This window comes from Sorex fumeus, unplaced genomic scaffold, assembly GCF_029834395.1.
Source record: "Sorex fumeus unplaced genomic scaffold, SorFum_2.1 ptg000054l, whole genome shotgun sequence".
Lineage (NCBI taxonomy): Eukaryota > Metazoa > Chordata > Mammalia > Eulipotyphla > Soricidae > Sorex > Sorex fumeus.
The window spans coordinates 46,606,082-46,614,294 of record NW_026606111.1 but is presented as its reverse complement, the minus strand read 5'-3'; the positions used below and the strand labels follow the sequence as shown (position 1 = coordinate 46,614,294).

At 39.7% G+C, this 8,213-nt stretch overlaps 1 pseudogene; it reads left to right on the top strand.

Annotated features, from left to right (window-relative positions):
* The first annotated feature begins 6,800 nt into the window (after positions 1–6,800).
* Positions 6,801–6,897, top strand: LOC130033850 (uncharacterized; annotated as a pseudogene).
* The last annotated feature ends 1,316 nt before the right edge of the window (positions 6,898–8,213 follow it).

Below are 8,213 nucleotides of genomic sequence, written 5' to 3'. Positions count from 1 at the left end.
TTACTAGTGGTTTATCTATCTTGTTTATTTTCTCAAAGAACCAGCTCTTGGTTTCATTGATCTTTCGGATTGTTTCTTAGGTTTCCATGTCGTTGATTTCTGCTCTAAGTTTTATGATCTCTGTCCTTCTGCCCGATTTAGGCTCCTTTTCTTGATCCTTTTCTAAGATCTTGAGCTGTGAAATAAGTTGCTTATGTGCATCTTTTCTTCCGTCCAGAGATATGCTTGCAGTGCTATGAATTTTCCCCTTAATAGGGCTTTAGCTGCATCCCATAAGCTCTGGTAGTTCGTGTCTTCGTTCTCATTTGTTTCCAGGTATCTTTTGATTTCTTCCTTGACGTCCTTCTTGACCCACACATTGTTCAGCAGTGACTTGGTTATTTTCCAGGTGTTCGATTTGGTTGTCCGTGTCTGTGTGTGATTCACATCTATCCTCAGTTCATCATGGTCTGAAAAGATTGTTGATACTCTTTCTATCTTCCTGATTCTATTGAGGTATGTTTTGTGGCCTAGCACATAGTTGATTTTGGAAAATGTTCCAGGAGCACTGGAGAAGAATGTGAATTCTTTCTTTGGGGCGTGTAAAGCCCTGTATAGGTCTATAAGTCCTTTCTCTTCTATTTCTTCATTCAAAGCCAATGTTTCCTTGCTGAGTTTTGTTCTTGTTGATCTATCCAAAGGTGATAAGGTGATGTTGAAGTCTCCATCTACGATTGTGTTGCTAGCACTGTCCTCTTTAAAATCTGTTAGCAGTTGTTTTAAGTATCTAGCTGCTCCTTCATTAGGTACTTATACATTTAAGAGTATGATTTCTTCCTGTTGTATGTATCACTTGATGAAGAGAAAGTGGCCTTCGCTGTCCCTTCTAATCTTTTTCAGCCTGACATTAATGTTGTCGGATACTAGTTTGGCCATCCTAGCTTTTGTGATGGAACTGTTTGCTTGCAGGATTGTTTTCCATCCTTTCACTTTGAGTCTGTGTTTGCTCTGATTGTTCAGATGAGTTTCCTGTAGAGAGAAGAATGCTGGTTTCAGTTTCTGGATCCATTTTGCCACTCTGTGTCTCTTGGTTGGTGCATTTAGACATTGACATTAAGGGAGAGTATTGTCATGGGGTTTTCTGCCATCTTCCTGTAGGAGTTGATTGTGTTTACACGTGTTTTCATTCTTTTCTTACAGGAGCCCCTTTAGTTCTTCTTTTAGATTTGGTTTTGAGTGTATGAAGTTCCTGAGTTTGTGTTTATCTAAAAAGTGGTGTATCGTTCCATCGAATTTGAGTGAGAGTTTAGCTGGATAGAGTATTCTCGGTGAGACGTTCATTTCTTTGAATTTTTTCACTATATACAACCATTGCCTTCGGTTTTGAGGGTTTCCACTGATAGGTCTGCTGTGAATCTAAGGGGTGCTCCTTTGTATGTAATTTCCTTCTTTTACCTTGCTGCTTGTAATATTGTGTCTCTGTCCACAGCATCCATCGTTCTGACTATGATATGCTTGGAGTGTTTTTTCTGGGGTCTCTTTTAGCTGGTACCCTTCTGGCTCCTTGGATCTGGATGTCTGCTTTCCTTAACTCTGGGAACTTTTCAGCAATGGTTTCTTTTACTCTAGCTTTTTCATTGGGGTTGTTTCCCTGTCCTTCTGGTAAACCAATGATTGTAATGTTGTTCCTCTTGGCGTCATCCCCTATGTCTCTGATTCTACTTAGAGACATTTTGAGGTCTTTTCCTATTGCTTGTTCTTCCCAGTGGGATTTTTGTTGCTCACCTTCAAGCTCGCTGATCCTCTCTTCAGCTGCACTTATTCTATTGCTCAGGGCACTTACTAACTTTTTAATTTTATCCACTGAATCCTTTATTTGTGAATCTTCTTTTTGTAGCTTTTTAAAATTCTGTTCTCTTTTCTTCTTGTATTTTCTTGGCTCTCTTTTCTGATCCCAGGGTCACTCCCACCCAGGATCCTGGAATGTAGGAAGAGCAATGGAAAATCCCATGGAGCTGCCTCAGGTGTCCCCTGCTGGAGGATGTCCAGTTCTGCAGGAAAAGGCGGGGGGCTGGGGGTGAGGAGTGGAGGAGTGGTGAACCTGGCTGGTGCTCCCTCTACCCACCTGGAGGGGAGGGGCTGATAAGGTGATGGATAGTCCAAAGGAGCTGCTGCAGGTGTTCCCCGCAGGTGTACCCCTGTGGAGGTTGTCGAGTTCAGCGGGAAAAGGCACGGGGCTCTTGTTTTATTTTTACTTTATGTTCCAATCTTAATGGTATCACCAGCTACTCAGTCAACCTAGTTAAACCCTAAAGTCTCTTCCACTTTCTCCTGCACAAGTCTCTGCTTTCTGACAAAAGGGAGGACCTCAGAATGCTGACATCAATCTAATACCCAGGGAAGCAGGAGATAGTGTGGTGCTTATGGAACTTGTCTCACATTCACTCAATTTGACTCCCAGCGCCACCTGGTTGCCAGAGTATCAAAGGCTGTATAACCTCAGAGGACCCCAAGCACCATGGCCACGTTTTCTGAAAATTGTCTGTGGGGCCCCCACACCTCCTGAGCATTGCTTTACAGACTCTCCCAGCAACCAAAAAATATGTAGTGCCCCAGAAACATGTACTTGTCTTAAATACGGAGCCTCACTTGAGGTGAGGTTCACAAGGAAATATTGCATGAAAACATAAATCAAAGAGCAGGGGAGACAGTGTAAATCATGTGAGTACAGATTATATATTTGGTGAAATGTGTTAAGATTCAGATGCCCTAGTCTTCGCACCAGGGATATTCCTTCAAAAATTTCCCAATATACTGGAAAGGTTCTAGAACATTAGATGACTGAAACTCAATTATGAGCAACTTTGTAACTTTGTATCTCTTGGTAATTCTAATCGTTAAAGTAAATTTTAAATACAACCATCAAATTTACCTTTTTACCACTAAATGTGAAAGATACTTTCTAATACTTATCCTCACCAGAAGCTCAACAGAGTGTGACACTTGCCAGGAAATGTCCTCCCTTGCATTTTTCTCATGATACTTATTAGTACTTCACTCGTCTGTTTCTTCCCTTTACTCATGCCAAATCTTCCCATCTCCCTTGTAAGCTCCTGAAACATTATCCATTCAACATTGGTGCACGTTGCCACTGCTCCTCTTGAGGTCTTGTGCATGAACTGATTCTAAAACATAACATAGCTGTAATTACAGTATTCATGCCAAAGACAGTCATTGATATATCTTTGGGTTTAGCTTTCTACAAGCTATTGGCACACAGGTGAGAAACATTTTTTTTTCCTACAGAGAACACAAAAATACAAATGCTGGGTTTTAAAGTTCCATCAGTATTCTGAGGTACAAATGAAGGATATATATTTTTAATATTTTATCCAATATCTGTGAGATAGACCATTGCAAATCTATTCATAATTTGCTTCCAGTCATACAACGATCCAACATCCGTCCCTTCTCTAGGGTACATTTCCCAAAACCAATATTCCTGGTTCCCTAAAACCATCCCCCAACACCCTACACCCACCCCCAGTGTGTATCTATGGCAGGCGCTTTAATTCTTTCTCTCTGTCTCCTTTTTATTTTGTGCATTAAGGGTCTCGTACAGGTACTAAGAGGTCATCATGTTTGTTCAAGGAATTTAGCATTTTTATCAGGAAGGTAAGCCTGGAGTAGCTTTGAGGTATGGAAAGGAATGCTGAGGCTTCCATAAGTACAGGGCAGTGGGGGTGGGATTCCCATTCTGCCCAGAGAAAGCCTGGAGATTTCAGTCACAAAACCCGCTTATCCGAATTTTCAGCTGTTATATTTCAGTGAGAGCCATCCTGAGACGATGGAAACCAGAGGAGAGCATGGTGGCGATTTTGGATTGTGGGAGCAAGTGGCTGCACTGGGTTCTGGTTGGTTGGGCACCAAACTAACCTGCCTCCCTCCGATTTACCCTAGTGTCTTCAGCCTTTTGCAGGTCCAAGGTTAACAGTGGATGTTGATATGTTCCAAATTTGTCTATGGGTCTCTGAAACAAGACCAATGCTGAGCCAGGGGTGGTTTGTGAACATGGCTCCCACATATCTTTCGGGAAACGTAGTCCTGAGTTGTTGGGAGCCAGCCAGAGGCACAGTGGCGATTTGAGGTTATCAGGAAGCATGAAGACGCCATCAGACTATTGATGTACTCACCTAAGGGTACAGGTTGACTTCCTGCAGGCACTGCACCACCAGACTAACAAATATTCTTTGAATTAATGAACGAATAATCAACATTTTCAAAATGTGTCTCTTTCTTGCATTTTAGAAGGGTAACTTCTAACAGGAAAATAATCTTCATGGTATAATCAAGACCTACGATTTATTCTTAATATATTTAATAAAAGCTACATATTTTGGAAATTTATACAAAGAAATTCTTTTAAATTATCTGTCTTCATAATTTACTTGTAAATTACTAAGATATCACTGTTTATTCCACAGTTCTTAGCATAGAAATTTACAGACAGAATGTGCTAAGTAAAAATTCATTTTGGCACTTCTGTTCAATGTAGTACTGGAAGTATTTGGAAGAGAAAATAGATAAGAAAAAGATATTAAGGGTTTTTCATGTTTGAAAGTTAGAAATCATCTCTCCCTATTCACAGAAGATATCATACTATATTCAGAGAATACTAAAATCTCTATGAAAAATTCCCAGAGACAATAGACATTTATAGTAAAATTGCAGGCTATAAACTCAATACCCAAAAGTCTATGGCTTTTTTATATGCAAGTAATGAGAGAGAAGAAAGTGACATGAAAAAGCAATCCCATTCACAATCGTGCCGCAGAAAATCAAGAACCTTGGAATCAGCTTTACTAAAGAGTTAAAGGACCTATACATCAGGAAATTAAAAACGACACTAGGAAATGGAAACATATATACTGCATATGGAATGGGAGATTTAACATTGTCAAAATGGCAATTCTCCACGAAGCATTGTAAAAATTCAACTTGATCCCTATAAAGATACCCATGACATTCTTCAAAGAAATTGATCAAGCACTCCTGAAATTCACATGGAAAAACAAACGCACACGAATAGCTAAAGCAATTCTTGGGGAAAAGACAATGGAGGCATCACCTTCCCCAACCTCAAACTCTACTACAAACGATAATAATGAGAACAACATGGTACTGCAACAAAGGCAGAGCTGCAGACCAATGGGAAAGGATTGAATATACTGACACACACCCTCAAATATATAATCATCTAATCTTTGATAAGGGAGCAAGAAATGTGAAGTGGATCAAGAGAGTCCTCCTGAACAAATGTTGCAGAAAAAACTGGAAAGCTACATGCAAAAAAAATGGCTCAGACGTCTACCTAACACCATGCACAAAAGTCAGATAAAAATGGGTCAAAGGCCTCAACATCAGACCAGAATCCCTCAGGTTCATTGATGACAAGGTCGGCAAATCCCTCCACGACATTGAAGCTAAAGGTATCCTCAAATATAACACGCCACTTGCCAAGCAACTGGAAACAGAGATAAACAAAGGGGACTATCTTAAATTAAGCAGCTTCTGTACCTCAAAATAAACAGTGACCAGAAACAAAGACTCTGCTATGCGGGCCAGATTCTCGCAGAAGCCTACCAGGTTCTCTGAGAGTGAGAACTGGACAATCAGAGTTGCTGTCTTCTAAATAAGATCCAGTCTCTGGATGTTGGCCATTGATGGCATTACATGGATCCAGGGGCAGTTCGTGGTTGTAGCACTTAATTATTAGAAGATGGGGGATCTGGAAGGAGGGGGCACAGTCTTGATCTGAGCAGCCATGGAGTTCTCATCGCCCGGTCCCGCACATCTGGGTTCCTCTTTCAATTCCTTCATGCAAGAGGCTCCTTCAAGCTTGGGAAGGGTGGTCTTAAGCGTACCTATGGCTGGTTGCAGAGGTCTTCAGCTGCCGGGGTTCTAATCATGTCGGTGAAGGAAATTCACCCCGGCACCTCCAAGGGGCCTCGGTGAGGAAAGCCATGTGCGAGGTCAGGACACTGTCGTTTTAGACATATTTGGAATTAATTTCAGATCGAAAAGTACACATCATTCAAAATACTTATGTGCTTAGTAATAAATTACTACACACTTCTTCAAACACCTCAGAGACCCCACTCTGGTCAGAGAACTAGATTTTTAATTACAGGTCTGTTTTGCCCATGTGTCATGACTGAGAATCACTATCAGTAGATATGAAACTCACTATACACAAAGATGCACACAGGTTACTTTGAGTCATCTATGTTGTTAATGTGAGTTGGCCATTAAACTTCACTGAGACCCTTTGTTCTGTCCTTTATAGGAGCCTCATGAGTCTCACCTTCCGTTCAAGTTGAACTTGTAATAAGGTGGAATAAAATCATCAATATGCTTCTCACCTCATCCTTCAGGAGAAAAATCCTACATACATTCAAGGTGGTCAAAGTGCAGACAACACCATCCACCTTTTCCTGGAGATGTACACAGGACTGAGGTGAGAACAGCAAAAGGCTCTATTTTAATGTTCTTAATGAAGGATTCTGGGGACAACATTAAACAAACTCATATACCATCTTCCAAAAGAATTATTTTGTAAAACTGATGCCTAGGGTATGGTAAACGATAATATAGTAAAAACCATATTTTTATTTCTGGGACATTAAAGTTCTAAATCTATTTATTCATGCTGCTTTGAAATACATTCCTTGATTAGGAATCATTGTCTGCCATAGGAGTGAGGAAGGACAACACTCAAAGTAAGAAGAAGCGAAAAATATGGAAAAATTAACTCCTACTAGGTTTGATAACACATATACAAAAATTGAAATGATACAATGATGAGCATGGTCCTTGCACAGAGATAACATGCAAACTTGTAAAGCATTCCATATTTTTGTTGCAAGAAGAATGAACAGGTCTACTTTAAGCTAAGACAATCCCCATAAGTACAAAAATTCTACATAAAGAGAGCACAAATCCCCAAAACAACAATCTCTCTCAATGTCAATGGACTAAATGTGCCAATTCAGATCCACAGAATAGGAAGATGAATTAGAAAACTGAACCCAACATTCTGCTTCCTGCAAGAAACATGTCTCAACAATCAAAGCACCCATGGGCTAAAGGTAAAAGGCTGGGAAACAAGTTTTCAAGAAAATATCACCTCCGCAAAGCTGGAGTGGCCATACTAGTATCAGACCACATGGACTTCAGGCTAAAGGTTAGCAGAGACAGTGAAGGTCATTTCTTAATGATCATGGGATATGTACATCAGAAAGAACTCACCTTCCTCAATTTATATGATCCTAATGACAGACCAGCAAAATACTTTAAAACAACTTCTAATAAACTTATAGAAAAACATTGATAGCAACACAATACTAGTAGGAGATTTCAACACTTCTTTGTCACTTCTCGATAGATCAAACAGACTGAAGCTCAGCAAGGAAATATTTTCTTTAAGGGAAGTAATGAACAACCGTTGGCTTAGGGAAGAAATCAAAGAGGAAATAAAAAGTTTCCAGAAACAAATGAGAATGAGGACACGAACTACCATAACTTGTGGGACACAGCAAAAGCAGTGTTAAGAGGAAAGATTATAGCTCTGCCAGAATTCATCAGGAAGAAAGAAAGGGCCTACCTGAATAAATTAGAGCTCAAGATTTTGGAAAATAACCAACAAAAGTAGTCCAAACTAGGCTGGAGGAAGGAAATAATAAAACTTGTACCAGACATCAATGAGCTAGAATCCCAAAATACAATCCAGAAGACCAATAAGAACAAAAACTGGTTCTTTGAGAAAATAAATAAGATCAATAAACCATGAGAAGCCTCTCAAAGAAACAAAGAGAAAGAATTCTAATAAATCGAATCAGAAATGCAAAGAGGGGTATCCTAATAGAAAGTACAGAAATCCATAGGATCATCAGAGATTATTTTGAGAATCTTTGCAGCAGGAAATGAGAGAATCTTGAAAAAATTGATAAATTATTGGATTCCAATTACCTCCCAAGGCTGAACCAAGAAGATTTGGAATACTTGAACCTATCTCTACCAAGGAAATTGAAATGATGGTCAAAATTATACCCCCAAACAGAATCCAGGGCCCAGATGGATTCACTAGTGAACTATTTCAAACCTTTAAAGAGGAACTGCTTCCAACACTTTTAAGATTTTCCAGGATATTGAAGAAACATAAATACTCCCAAATA